The 13812-nt window shown below is 43.1% G+C and overlaps 1 protein-coding gene across 3 annotated transcripts in view; it reads left to right on the top strand.

Annotated features, from left to right (window-relative positions):
• ZNF385A (zinc finger protein 385A) overlaps nucleotides 1–13812 on the top strand; it is a 183014-nt gene that overhangs the window by 30364 nt on the left and 138838 nt on the right. The window lies entirely within an intron of this gene.

The following is a 13812-nucleotide window of genomic DNA, read 5'->3' as shown; positions in this document are numbered from 1 at the left end:
CATGCATGTTGGGGGCAGATGTAATGGATAGAACAGGCTTGGGGGTCACCTTCCATCCTGCACTGAGCAAGTGGCATCATCTGCTGCCTTGGCTGCCCTTTGCAGTTGTCTGCTGACTCCGACACACCCTGGATGTACTTAGGGTACTGGGAGGGGAGATTGGGACTTTGCCAGACACCTGCTGTTCAGGGGATTGGCCTGCAAGGGATTTTAGCTACCAAGGAGGACAAGAAGAAGAGTTAATTTGTGTTGTGAGTATTGCAAGAGCTGGTCCAGTTCTTCTGCTGGGTAGTCATGCTTATACCACTGTTGCATGAATGACAAGCAGAATGCAAAACATGAGGCATTCTTAAAACACGGTAATGAGGACAGCAGCATATTTGACCTCTGGTATTCTGTAGAATTGGGTCTGTGTTTCCCTACCAAGGTCACAAGACATCATTGTTTCCCTAGAGCCTAGATATGGCGCTACAAAGGCAAATATTTGATAGCGATTTCCATCCGTGTTATATAATAATTGGGTAGAAACATGTCATGCTAATTATATGATACGAAATCATTGGTCTGAGCCCCCCCCCAACCCAAGCTTGAAAGGCTTCCTCAAATCAGCAAAAGTTGCAGTCGGGTATTGGTGTTGATAGTATAACATTTTCTTCCTAACTGTGGGTATTTTCTATCCATATGCGAGAGAGATTTGAGAGAAGAGGTGGTTCAATGTTGGGAAAGTTCTGTATAAGAACAGGATTTCAGGTTTCAAAGAATGGGAAAAAGAGCAGCATTCTAGTCCTGACGATTACAGAGAAAATAAATGCAGCATCCATCAATTTCTTTCAGCATGAACTGGCTGATAGATTTCATGCCTGCAAAATAATTTCTTTCTGTCCTTTTTGAAAGCAGAACAGGCCTTATTTTGCCCCAGTAATTTTCAGTATCAGCAAGTTCCTTCCTCCTCTCTCTTTGCCTATTAGAACATGACCGTCCTTACTGGATTGCACTGATACTGTCTCAACTCAAAATGCTTATTGCAGCAGATGTGCAAAACTTGGCAATTTGGGAATGGAGCATTCTGGAATGTTCCGTCTGTCTGTCTGTCTGTCTGTCTGTCTGTCTGTCTGTCTGTCTATCTATCTATCTATCTATCTATCTATCTATCTATCTATCTATCTATCTATCTATCTATCTATCTATCTATTGCATATCTTGAGCACTTCTGTGAAGTAGAATTAATCCTTTGAAATCTGAATTACCGGTATCTATATTTTCAAGTTCTTTTTTTTAAGTGAAATCATTTAATTTATAGCAGTTCCATTATTTGCATAGTATACATCGAATGCAGGATTGAGCTTCCTTGGTAATAGCATTGACATTTGCAGTAAAATAGTGTCACTTGCGATTAGGTTCTATTTACTGAGTCATCTACGGCAGTTTAAAAGTTCCCCAAGTCATCCAGTAACACTAGAAAAAGATACCAAATAAGTAAAATGCATATCTTAATACTTGGAGATGAGAGTTCATTGAACAATAACGTTGCATAGGGCCAGCTTCAATTTTTAGCTAAATGTAAATAATATAAACCAATCAACCCGCCTGAAGCTCCTGAAGGCAGGACAAGAAGCAATGGATGGAAACTAACCAAAGAGAGAAGCAACCTGGAACTAAGGAGAAACTTCCTGACAGTGAGGACAATTAACCAGTGGAACAACCTGCCACCAGAAGCTGTGAATGCTCCAACACTGGAAGTTTTTAAGAAGAGCCATTTGTCTGAAATGGTATAGAGTTTCCTGCCTGAGCAGGGGGTTGGACAAGATGACCTCCAAGGTCCCTTCCAACTTTATTATTAATGTTGTTGTTGTTACAACTATTGTTGTTGTTGTTATCCAAAGTTCTCACTCAAGGCACAAATAACCAGGTCAAATTATTCTACTTCAAACACATCATGTGAAGACTCAGCTCTCTGGAAAAGACTTTACTGCTGGGAAAGGTGGAAGGAAAAATAAGACGACCAAGAGTATGGTGGATGTTCTCAGTGGCAATAAGTACACCATTGGGAAACCGGAAGGACTAGACTAGGGACTGATCTCCATGGAGAAAATCAATCTGTGTGGTTGCTAATAGTCAACACTGACTTAATGGCATGTAATCAATCAAATAATATAAAAGTCCTCTGTCTGAGAGCCTGAGGAACTGTGCCAGATTGTGCGAAGCAGCAGTAGGCCATAGGAATCCTGTGGGCAACCTTGGAAATATTTCGTTGAAGTCTTTGATAAGTGGGTTCTGCTAGGTGACTTTTGGTCCAAAGTCATTTAGTGCAGAACACCTTGTATTTTATTTTATTTATTTAGTTATATTTATATACCGCCCTATTCCCTGAGGACTCAGGGCGGTTTACAGGGAATTAAAAATCCAAAATACAAAAATTAAGAACCAAATTAAAAAATATTAAATTGACCCTGTAGTCGATTAAAAAGAACCCTAAATTAAAATTTCTCCTCAGTCTGGGCCCGAGAGCTCGAAGAGCCAGGTCTTCAGGCCCCGGCGGAATGATCGGAGGTCGGGAGCAGTCCTCAGCTCCACCGGCAGCTGGTTCCAGAGGGCAGGCGCCCCCACTGAGAAGGCCCTATCCCTGGGTGTCACCCGCCGGCAATCTCTTACCGGCGGGACCCTGAGCAGACCCTCCCTGTGGGAGCGCACTGGGCGAAGGGCGTTTGATGACGGCAGCAGGTGTTCCCTCAAATACCCCGGACCCAGGCCATGTAGGGCTTTATAGGTGATAACCAGCACCTTGAATTTCACCCGGAGGGCAACCGGAAGCCAATGCAGCTCGCGGAGTAGAGGTGTTACATGGGAGTATCGGGAGACCCCCATTACAACTCGCGCGGCCGCATTCTGCACCAGTTGAAGCCTCCGAGTGGTCTTCAAGGGCAGCCCCATGTAGAGAGCGTTACAGTAGTCCAAACGGGAGGTCACAAGCGCATGAGTAACTGTGCGTAGGGCGTCTCGGTCCAGATAGGGACGCAACTGGCGCACCAGGCGAACCTGTGCAAAAGCCCCCCTGGTCACGGCTCCTATGTGATCTTCAAAATTGAGCCGTGAGTCCAGGAGGACGCCCAAGTTGTGAGCCCTATCAACGGGGGGTAACACCTCACCCCCCATCGTTAGAGGTGGAATAACTTGGTTAACCCGAGATGCCGATATGCACAGCCACTCAGTCTTGGCGGGATTGAGACGAAGCCTGTTTCTCCCCATCCAGACCTGAACCGCCTCCAGGCACCGGGACATCACAGAGAGGGCATCGCTGGGTTGGTTTGGGGTGGAAAGAAAAAGTTGGGTATCATCAGCGTACTGGTGATACCCCACCCTGAAGCCACGAATGATCTCGCCCAGCGGCTTCATATAGATGTTGAACAGGAGAGGCGAGAGAACCGACCCCTGAGGGACTCCACAAATGAGAGGCCTCGGGGCGGATCTCTGCCCTCCCGTCAACACCGACTGCGAGCGGCCCTGGAGGTAGGAGGAGAACCACCGTAAAACGGTGCCTCCCACTCCCAACCCCCTGAGACGCCGCAGCAGGATACCATGGTCGATGGTATCGAAAGCCGCTGAGAGATCTAATAGGACCAGGACAGAGGAGCAACCCCTGTCCCTTGCCCTCCAGAGATCATTCACCAGCGCGACCAATGCCATCTCCGTGCTGTGTCCGGGCCTGAAACCCGATTGGTACGGGTCCAGATAATCAGTTTCCTCCAGGAACAGAGGGAGCTGATGCGCCACCACACTCTCAACAACCTTTGCCAGAAAGCGAAGGTTGGAGACTGGACGGTAGTTGTCTAAAGCAGCCGGGTCCAAAGCAGGCTTCTTGAGAAGGGGTCTCACCACCGCCTCCTTCAAGGCGGCAGGGAAGACACCCTCCTTCAGAGAAGCAGTTATTACTGCATGGAACCAGCCTCGTGTTCCCTCCCGAGCCGGATAAGCTAGCCAGGAGGGGCACGGATCCAACAAACAGGTGGTGGTGCTCAGTCTCCCCATGATCCTGTCCACATCATCAGGGGAAACAGGGTCGAACTCAGTCCAGATAACGTGCTCAAGACCGCCTGATTCCTCCACATCAGACTCTGCCCAGTCAGAGTCCAGGCCGGTCCGGATCCGAGCGATTTTGTCCGCCAGATGATGACTAAACTCCTCGGCTCGTCCCTGCAAGGGATCCTCTCTCACCTCCTGGTTAAGGAGGGAGCGAGTCACCCTAAACAGGGCGGCCGGGCGATTATCTGCGGACGCGATAAGGGCGGCAAAGTAGTAGGTGGTGGTAGGGGGTAATTTCATGACAATATCGTTCAATAAATGATGATCACAGCAGCCATTTTGTAAATAGGCTGTTGAATAGCACCCCTTTGGGTGCCTTTCGGTGTGAATTATTTTATGATGCCACTGTACTTAGACCTGCAGATATTTAATGCAAAACCTATCAAGTTGTGTGCCAAAACCCCCCACGTAAATAGTATCACCTACATAGATTAGTTATTTAGGGAAATCAGCCTATAAAAGCTTATTTTAGACAACATCTTCTAAATATATTGAGAGGGAAGGCATTAAGCACACTCTGTGCTTGTCAATGCTGCTAACATCGGATGTTTTTGCATTGACAACAGATGGAAATGTAGCCATCTTTTTCCTTTCCCTTTTAGAGTAAGATGATGCTGGGAGGGGGGAATGTTAATGAGAGTCCAGCTAGACATAACAACATTAAACTTAGCATGAGAATCAAGGTTATTGAGCCCAGAGCTTATAAAGAATTGGTGGGCTGGAGAACTGGAGAGGAAGCCCGCGCTTCGAGCTAATTGGGGAATGTGATTTATGACAGTTAATTGGAGGAGAGAAATGTGCTTTGATACTATGTGCACAGGGGAGGGGAATTCAATTTTTGGCTTTGATTATGTAGTGCCAATATTATGCTACTTGAATAAAGATTCTTTAAGGTAAATGATGCCTCGAAGTTCTTTTGAAGAGTTCATCTGTCGGAACTATGACAGCGCTCTCCTAAATCTGCTTGTCCTTGTTCTCCTGCCCGTAACTTGCCTGAGTCCTTGCTTGTACAATTTCAAACTTATCACAAGTCATGGTTTCAACCTATTTGGAGATGGGTTTCTAATTCCATGCTAATTTCAGCTGAAGCTACCAGCCTGATGATGACGGATGGGATTCCGTCGAAACGTTGCGCCTACACCTTCATTTCTACGCGGGGAAAAACCCGAATGACCAAAGATCCACATACAAACACCCGCGAAAACCTCAGAAAACATATATATATTGCTCATAGTTACTGAGAGGTTCTGTGAGTTGAAATCCACACATCTTAAAATTACCGAGTTGAGAAATACCACTGTACTCTAATAAATGAAATTTAAGTGCATCTAACCACTTCCAGAGTGGTTATCTCTAGAAGCAGTCTTCCCCTAGTCTGAAATAAGTTGAGAGATTTAACCAACATTAGTATCTATTTATTAACATAGTTAAGCCCTGCCCTGGAGGATTTTTGTCCCTGTTCCTCAGCAGCCTGAATCATACAAACCCACCAGTCCAATGTTTGCCTAGCAGTGGTCTGCATTGATGTACATCAGGGCTTTTCAACCTTTTCACCCATTGTACCACTTTTAGGATATGGCAACATCCGAGTACCACTAGGTGTCAAAACATCCGAGTACCAAGCTGTCAAAAATTTGATGACCAAAAAAAAAGGAAAAAAGTGATGAAGTAAAGGTAGTCCTCGATTTCACTTAGTGACTGTTCGAAGTTACAATGGCACTGAAAAAAGTGCCCCCCAAGCCACAGCCAAGCAAGACACCTGCCTGCCTGCCCACCCGGCAGCACTCTTCCTTCTGTCCGAGGTTTTCATTGTTGTGAGCATTTCTGTTGAGGATTGGCAGTGGAGGTGGGATGGGGGAGGTGTTTGGTTTTTATTCCCTCTGTCTGCTGGGTGGTTGCAGCAGGTTTTGGTCACTTTACATGACCCTGGGACACTGGGACCATCATAAATAGGAATCAGTTGCCAAACATCTGAATGTAAATCACAAGACCCTGGGGATGCTGCAACACTCCAGCTGATCAGCGCTTCTTCTGGGCTCAGCAGAAGCACTGGGATCAGCACTGAGCTCCAGCTGGAGCCTGGAGCTGATCCTGGTGCTTCCACTGAGCCCTGACAGCCCTGCAGCTTCAGCCGTCTCTCACTCAGGCTTATGCGGTGCTGCCACCGGTTCAGCTCATTCCCCTCCCCCGCTACCACTTTTTTAGGATGGTCGCGTACCACCTGCCAGGTGCCAATGTACCACAGGTGGTACCCGTACCACTGGTTGAAAAGCCCTGATGTACATGGGAAAGAACCCAATGGCATTGCTGTAGAAACGTCCTAGGCATACATGTTTAAAATTAAGATTCGGATTCTCCTGGCTCCCTATGCAACCTACTGGGTTTTATTTCTGGAGTTCAAGTCATAAAATTGTAATCCAAAATATCTCTGTTTAAGCACTCGGCAGCATTTTCAGCTCATGATTAAATTTGCTCAGGCTGTTTTTTAGTACTTGTTTCTTTTCATACATTCTTCTCCCCTTCCCTTCCCTTCCCTTCCCTTCTCTGTGACCTTGGATTCCCCTTAGCTGACGCCTCTTTACCTCTGGCTGTTGTAGCAGCAGCAGCAGAAAACTGGGCCAGGGTGTCAGGACAGATCAGAATCTCTTCTGCCTCGGTGCTCACCTACTCTGCATGTAGCTTTGGTTAGATTGGGTTGGGGGTGAGAAGACGGCTGCATGCATGCTCGGCCGCAAGGGATTTCTCATTGCTCAGATGTGGCCAAGCTTCAGGGCGCAAGAGAGCATGCCGCATAGGTGGCCAAGTGAGGCATAAAGTAGGGCCTGATACTCTTTTTTCAAGGGCTGACAGTTAGTTGCTTGGAATGACTTCCCTAATGCCTGATGCCCAAGCTTGGTTCATTGCCTTGGAGTCTACCTTTGAGGGACACCTCACAGCTCAGCCCTCTTTCTCCCTCCTTCTGTCAGACCAAGGATGGAAGAAAAAATAACCAGGGCAGCCTCCAACCAATCTCTCAAATTGTCAGTTTTAATCAAGATAATAGTTTATTGAACCTCATCCTTGTATAGGTACCTGGGGGGGAGGAGGGGGACAAAGGAGGTAAAGGATGGCAGCATGCCCGTTATGGCATTTATAGTATTTTATTTAGTCAGTCTAAACCTACGACACTCCCTATCTGCCCATTCTCTAAAAATGATTAGAAATGATGTAATGATTTTAAATAATTACATATACCAAGGTAACTCAAAAGTTATGCTCCAAAACTAACTAATTCCAACTATATTCTAAATAAATTGAGCAGATTCAGTTGTGTTCCCCCCCATCATTTGCATAATTAGTGCAAGTTCGCATCCCACCAGGCTCAAGGTTGACTCAGCCTTCCATCCTTCCCAGGTAGGTAAAATGAGGACCCAGATTGTTGGGGGCAATTAAGCTGACTTTGTAATAATCCCGCTTGGGGGGGTGTATGAAAGCCCTAATAAGCAGGCATATACATAGAATGAAGGCTACTGCTAAGCTTGTAAGCCGCCCTGAGTCTTCGGAGAAGGGCGGGATATAAATGGAATTAAAATAAAATAAATAAAAATAAAATAATGAATTCTTCTTCTGGTAACCTTGTTTAGGGACTAGAACTTTGTAAATTTACTGTGGTGTTATTTCCTGGGTATTGAAAGTCTTAAGAGAGTCCGTCCCTGAGATTACCATTTAAGTGGTGTGCATATTTCTTTTTGTCTCCCCTGCCAGCAAGTTATGAAGTCTAGAAAATTGCTAAACAAAAAATGGAGAAGGGGAATTTGATCCTCAGAATGCAAAGTTCTGTATTCTGCTTGATAATTGTGGTCACCTCATATGTACAAACACTCCAGCTTGTGTGGTTGTTTAAAGGCAGCCTTGCTAGTTTCCCTGTCAGAGTAGGAAAGAACATTCTAATAATCTCTCTTGGGTCATTTTCCTCTTTCATTTCTAGTATCTCTTTCAAAAATAATAATTTCTTCTAGTTAGTGCTTCATTTACATAACATACCCAAAGTATGTGAGTTACTAATTGTTGAACATTGCTTCTGGGAACAATAGGCCTATGATTGGTTCTGGGCCAATTGATACAGTTTATTCTTGCAGACCCTAGGATCTTTATAGTTATTTCCAAATCCATAAATCAGATGGTCTTTCTCTGGCCTTTAGTGTCCAGTGTTTACACATATACGTAATCTTGGAAAGGCCATTGCTTATTTTAGCTCTTCTTGCTTTAGCTGTCATCAAAATGTCTTTATTCCGCATGATCTTGCTCAAGTTTGTCATTGCCTTCATACATAGGATAGATTCCTTTTGTCCATCTTTATTTGTACTTGAGCATAAGAAGACAAAACTAACCTCCTGTTTTCACCTTATCACCTTCACCTGTAAGTTCGCTAAGCATGCAGGAATATTCTGTCCTATTAATATAATAATATTAACCCAGATTTTTGTTTTCCAGATTTTCTTTCGTAATGAATTCTTTTAAGTTATCTAATTTTAACTAACAAAATGGTGAGTTGTCTGTCTGTATGAAACTATTACTTTTTTTGACCTGTAATTTGGATTACAGCCAGTTTCCAATCTTATATTTGTTGTGTACATTAAACAAATTATGAAGATAATCTACATCTTCATCTCCTATTTTAAAGCACTTTAGTTTTCTTTCATTCTTAATTTTTTTTCAATGTAAAAATTCCTGAGAAAAATAATCAGGTGATGGACTTAATATATTCTGCTGTGATCTACACAAAGCTCTCGTAATAAGTGAAGTAAAGGTAGTTATTTCGTGTAATTTCTTGTTCTCTCCATTATTCATTTTATTTTAGCTATCCGACCTCATGTCCAACTGCCTTTTCTGAACCTGCCTGTTCACTTAGTATATCTCTCTTACATTTAGATTTATTCTTCACTGTAAGAAAAATTTTGCATATGTTCTTATAGCTCCCATTTCTTGTACAGGCATATACATTGATCTTTTCCTATTGCTAGTCATTGCAATCTTTTCCATATCTATTGACAGTTAAAGATAGCTTTAACTATCTTTTTCTATTGCTTTAAACTATTCAGTGAGTATTTCATCTGCCTCTGTTATTTTTCTGTTTTACAGTTGGTTTATTATTTGACATACCTCACTTTCTAGTGAAGCTGGATCCTGAATATTTTGTTAATCCACAAATGCTTCTGTCATTGTATGATCCTATTTATCAGAGTTTCAGTATATATATAGTCTATCCATTTTCCTTTCATCTTTGAGCTTTGATTGGTGGTGATATCCAGGTACAGAATCTGTATTTCCACTGCTTGAAGCAGAAGTTGGCAATAAACAAAAAAATGATATTTTCAAAACTAACTTTCTGCTTTTTTGCATTTGTCCAGTTCAGAAATTCCTTTGATTCTGGGTTATTCCATTTCTAGAACTTGCATTCTAACTACCCATTGTTGTTATTAGCTGCGACGTTGTGTCCAACCCATCGCGACCCCATGGACAATGTTCCTCCAGGCTTTCCTGTCCTCTACCATCTTCTGGAGTCCATTTAAGCTCACGCCTACTGCTTCAGTGACTCCATCCAGCCACCTCATTCTCTGTCGTCCACTTCTTCTCTTGCCCTCAACCTTTCCCAGCATTAGGCTCTTCTCCAGCGAGTCCTTCCTTCTCATTAGGTGGCCAAAGTTATTTGAGTTTCAACTTCAGGTTCTGGCCTTCTAAAGAGCAGTGAGGGTTGATCTCCTCTAGGACTGACCGGTTTGATCACCTTGCAGTCCAAGGGACTCACAGGAGTCTTCTCCAGCACCATAGTTCAAAGGCCTCAATTCTTTGGCGCTCAGCCTTTCTTATGATCCAACTTTCACTGCCATACATTGCAACTGGGAAGACCATAGCCTTGACTATATGCACTTTTGTTGACAGGGTGATGTCTCTGCTTTTTAGTGTGCTTTCTAGATTTGCCATGGCTTTCCTCCCCAGGAGCAAGCGTCTTTTAATTTCTTGGCTGCAGTCCCCATCTGCAGTGATCTTGGAGCCCAGGAAAATAAAATCTGTTACTACGTCCATTTCTTCCCCATCTATTTACTAGGAATTGAGAGGGCCGGATGCCATGATCTTGGTTGTCTTAATGTTAAGTTTCAACCAAGCTTTTGCACTCTCCTTCTTTACCCGCAACAAGAGGCTCTTTAGTTCCTCTTCACTTTCTGCCATTAGAGTGGTATCATCTGCATATCTTAGGTTGTTGATATTTCTTCTGGCAATCTTAATTCCAACTTTTGATTCGTCTGGCCCTGCCTTTCTCATGATGTGCTCTACATATAAGTTAAAACAGGCAGGGTGACAGTATACAGCCTTGCCAGACTCCTTTCCCAATTTTGAACCAATCAGTGCTTCCATGTCCAGTTCTCACTGTTGCTTCATGATCCGCATATAGGTTTCTCAAGAGACAAATAAGATTGACTGGTACTCCCATCTCTTTAAGAACTTGCCACAGTTTGTTGTGATGCACACAATCAAAGGCTTTAGCATAGTCAATGAAGCAGAAGTAGATGTTTTTCTGGAACTCCCTAGCTTTCTCCATGATCCAGCGTATGTTGGCAATTTGATCTCTAGTTCCTCTGCCTCTTTGAAATCCTGCCTGTACTTCTGGTAGTTCTCAATCCACATGCTGCTGGAGTCTAACTTGTAGGATTTTAAGCATAACTTTACTAGCATGTGAAATGAGTGCAATGGTGCGATAGTTTGAACATTCTTTGGCACTGCTTTTCTTTGGAATTGGAATGTAAACTGATGCTTTCCAATCCTGTGGCCACTGTTGAGTTTTCCAAATTTGCTGGCAAATTAAGTGTAGCACTTTTACTGCATCGTCTTTTAAGATTTTGAATAGCTCAGCTGGAATACTGTCACCTCCACTAGCTTTGTTGTTGCTCAGCTTTCCTAAGGCCCACTTCACTTCACATTATAGGATGTTTGGCTCGAAGTCAGTGAACACCTCATTGTGGTTATCAGGGACGTTAAGCTCATTCTTGTATAGTTCTTCTGTGTAATTTTGCCACCTCTTCTTAATCTCTTCTGCCTCTGTTAGGTCCCTGCCATTTTAGTCCTTTATCATGCCCATTTTTGCATGAAACATTCCCTTCATCTCTCTAATTTTCTTGAAGAGATCACTAGTCCTTGCTATTCTATTGTTTTCTTGTATTTCTTTGCACTGTTCATTTAAGAAGGCATTCTTATCTCTTCTAGCTATTCTCTGGAATTCTGCATTCAATTGGGTGTATCTTTCCTTTTCTCCCTTGCCTTTCACTTCCCTCTTTTCCTCAGGTATTTGCAAAGCTTCCTCAGACAGCCATTTTGCTTTCTTGCATTTCTTTTTCTTTGGGATGGTTTTAGTTGCTACCTCTTGTACAATGTTGTGAACCTCCATCCATAGTTCTTCAGGCACTCTGTCTATCAGATGTAATTCCTTAAATCTATTTGTCACCTCTACTGTATATTCGTCAGGGATATGATTTAGTTCATACCTGAGTGGCCTAGTGCTTTTCCCTACTTTCTTCGGTTTAAGCCTAAACTTTGCAACGAGAAGCTCATGGTTTGAACCACAGTCAGCTCTTGGTCTTGTTTTTACTGACTGTATAGAGCTTCTCCATCTTTGGCTGCAGAGCACATAGTCAATCTGATTTCTGTGTTGACCGTCTGGTGATGTCCATGTGTAGAGTCATCTCTTGGGTTGTTGGAAAAGAGTGTTTGCTATGACCATCATATTCTCTTGACAAAATTCTGTCAGCCTGTGCCCTACTTCATTTTGTACTCCAAGGCCAAACTTGCCTGTTATTCCAGTTATCTTTTGGCTTCCTACTTTAGCATTCCAATCCCCCATGATGATAAGGACATCATTTTTTGGTGTTAGTTCTATAAGGTTCTGTAGGGCTTCATAGAACTGGTCAATTTCATCCTCTTCAGCACTGGTGGTTGGGGCATAGACTTGGACTACTGTGATATTGAATGGTTTGCCTTGGATTCGAACTGAGATCATTCTGTCATTTTGGGGATTGTATCCCAATATTGCTTTTCCTACTCTTTTATTGACTATGAAGGCTACTCCATTTCTTCTGAGGGATTCTTGCCCGCAGTAGTATACCTGATGGTCATCTGAATTAAATTCACCCATTCCTGTCCATTTTAGTTCGCTGATTCCTAAGATGTCGATGTTCAGTCTTGTCATCTCTTGTTTGACCACGTCCAGCTTGCCTTGATTCATGGATCTTACATTCCAGGTTCCTATGGAGAAAAAATCTTTACAGCATCAGACTTTCCTTTCACCACTAAATACATCCACAGCTGAGCGTCCTTTTGGCTTTGGCCCAGTCGCTTCATTTTTTCTGCCGCTACTAGTACTAGCCCTCTGCTCTTCCCCAGTAGAATATTGGATGTCTTCTGACCTGAGGGGCTCATCTTCCAGCATCATATCTTTTTGCCTTTTGGTACTGTCCATGGGGTTTTATGGCAAAGATACTGGAGTGGGTTGCCATTTCCTTCTCCAGTGGATAATGTTTTGTCAGAACTCTCTGCTATGACCTGTCTGTCTTGGGTGGCCCTGCATGGCATATCTCATAACTTCATTGAATTAACACAAGCCCCTTCACCACGACAAGGCAGCAATCCATGAAGCGGCTAACTACCCATAGTACATCCTTAATTTAAATCTAGCACCTCTTTCAAGTTGCTGTTGAGTTTTGTGATATCTTCCTTCATTGCATTTGTAGTAGATACATGTATTTGTTATATTGAGATTTACTGGCTAATTTTTAATTTTAATTGGTAAGATCCTTTTGCTTATTGGGTCTGGATCCTTGCACAGGGCAATCTGATTCAATCTGAAGTAGCCGGTTTCTAAGATACCTAGGGATATGCAGTGTGGCTTTATAAGTTAATTGCAATGCTTCGAACAGACCTACAAATCTATTGGTAAACAATACAGCCAGTGGATTATTGGTGTTACATGGCTTTTTTCTGCTGATAGCTTGGGTGTACTAATTATAGTTGCCAAATCCTCTTCAAGGCAGCCCCATTACAGCAAATTGTGGCATGGTGCTAACCACATGAGTCAGCTTTTTTAGGTCTTTCATATTTAATCGTCTTACCAGGTACAATACTTGTCTTGGAAGCTCTGCTAGTGTGTAAACAACCATGTGCAATTTTCAAGGAATTGATCTTTAGAGAAGACACACAGTTCCCAGCTTTTCTTTGCACTGGGAAAAAACGGTTAAAGGATACTCTGTTTGGCCCATCCAAGTTGAAAATAGGGTCCTTGGGGGGGGGGGGAAATGGCTGGATTCACTATAAGTGAATTATAGTGTAGCAGCATTCTCTAGCTGCCTCTATTAGTAAGAGCGAAATTTTAGAAGAAACTTTGCATACTACATTCATATATTTTTTTCTAATTAGAGCCAATAGCTGGTCTTCATCTAAATTCTATCTTTTTTAAAAATTTATACGTGTTTTTAAAAGGTGGAAATACATGCTCCCCACTACCTCCCCTGCTCCCCACCACAACCCCAATTATGTGATGCTATTTTGAATTAAATGAATGGCTTCTTTCCTTAGGAAGAATAGATGAAAGACAGACAGAAGATAGCAGTTGACCTATGGACAGAAGGTGAATTCAGCAGAGATTCAGACCTGACCTTCCCATATTCCAGCCTCAGTATTCCCTCCACCTAAGTATTCCGTCCA

Source organism: Vipera berus (assembly GCF_964194415.1).
Source record: "Vipera berus genome assembly, chromosome: 2".
In the NCBI taxonomy this organism is placed as follows: domain Eukaryota; kingdom Metazoa; phylum Chordata; class Lepidosauria; order Squamata; family Viperidae; genus Vipera; species Vipera berus.
Note: the sequence above shows the minus strand (reverse complement) of the source record. Positions and strands in the feature narration are given on the sequence as shown.